Source organism: Hermetia illucens, chromosome 1 (genome assembly GCF_905115235.1).
Source record: "Hermetia illucens chromosome 1, iHerIll2.2.curated.20191125, whole genome shotgun sequence".
In the NCBI taxonomy this organism is placed as follows: domain Eukaryota; kingdom Metazoa; phylum Arthropoda; class Insecta; order Diptera; family Stratiomyidae; genus Hermetia; species Hermetia illucens.
In genome coordinates, this window is record NC_051849.1 from 76,307,142 (window position 1) to 76,308,674 (window position 1,533).

At 39.3% G+C, this 1,533-nt stretch overlaps 1 non-coding gene across 1 annotated transcript; it reads right to left on the reverse strand.

The window, feature by feature from the left end:
• Positions 1-511: 511 nt before the first annotated feature.
• Positions 512-584, reverse strand: Trnav-cac. The gene has a single exon. It is a non-coding gene; the product is annotated as a tRNA-Val (tRNA).
• Positions 585-1,533: the final 949 nt, after the last annotated feature.

A 1,533-nucleotide genomic window follows, 5' to 3' on the forward strand; every position in this document is an offset into this window, starting at 1 on the left:
CCCCTTCCGTATAGACCGTAGTATTCAGAGCGATACTGAAAAGTTTGATGAAACTTGTATCATTTGTAGAATGTCATAATCACATTAAAGTGGATAGTCAGTTGGATCTATCGTAGATATGTATACCTTCATTAGAAATACACAAAACCTCTCATACTTAAAACGACGAGCTTCCAATTTCCATTGTTTTTTTTTATCTCTTATACCAATGTCTTGGAGATATTAATTACTAATTACGGACTTTTTAATTACTAAATTATCTTCTTCATTTTCAACTATCCATGTATGCACTGGATGTGGAAAAAGTGACTAACGGTGGGTCAGGTTACTGGGTAAGTGGGGAGTTGTCAATTCGCCTATTGCGACTTTTGTTTTCCAATTTGACATTTTAGAGAGTCTCAGAAATCCCTATTAACCCTCTAGTCAGGGGTTAATTTTGGAAAATAGAAATTCGCTAGCATTATTAACCGTATTCAAAACTTAACCAATGTGAAAAAAATCACACACCGAGTGTTCCCGCCCGGGTTCGAACCGGGGACCTTGTGCGTGTGAAGCACACGTGATAACCACTACACTACGGAAACAGTTGGTGCATCCCCAGAAACGAACATACGGAAATAAATAAGCGTATATTGGATAAAATAAATGAATATCATGTTGCCGGTTTGCCACTGATTACCATGAACTCCTATGTGAAGTATAGCGTGTTTACCACACATACACATTTCCCTTGTTGGCTTCTGACCGTGTATTTCAGCCCCTCTAAGACTTTCCCAAAAGCTTGTGCTATTCCTCCAATATTCTGTCCTATATAGTTCGAGGGTAATCCACTGATTAGCCATCTTGCAGTAGCGTATTTTATTGCATGGCATGCTACGCAGTGAGATTGTATCCTTGCCTCAAAATATGGCCTATCGACTGTAAATCTTGCCTTCTCACCAGCAACTTCACGCATACTTTGCCCGGATACCAAAGCAGTCGACGTCGTCTCCCATATTACTATTTAGTTTAGTCAAATGTGTAGACTTCAAAACGTGACCAGGTCCATATATGCCAGAATTGAGTTAATAGCAGCATTTTTCCTTATTTTAAAAATCAGGTGTAAAATCTCTTTTTAAAGTTCGCATAGGGTTAACTAGCTGCTCAATCTATGCTGAAATGAAGTAGAAATCGCACCGGAAGCAACTTCATCGCGCCAAGGTAAATATCTTTACCAACAGCACATCTCCAGTTGAAAGCTCCAATTACAGAGTCCAGAAAGACGTGAGTTAAAATAGCATTTTGAAATATGCACCTCAAAACCAACCAAAACTTTCCCATACCCTGGAAGACCTTCTCGTCACACAGACTCAGATAATGAATCGGTTTATGGTCCCGATGCAATACAAAATACGTAATCAGACCCAAATATTGCAAGCAAGCAGAAACAGGAATACGACACTTCTTGTTTGAGAGAATTAGCCGAAACTCATCTCCGTCATAAAAATTGATGGGTATCGCTTCTGTGGGTACTGCAATAGTTATCAGATCCAC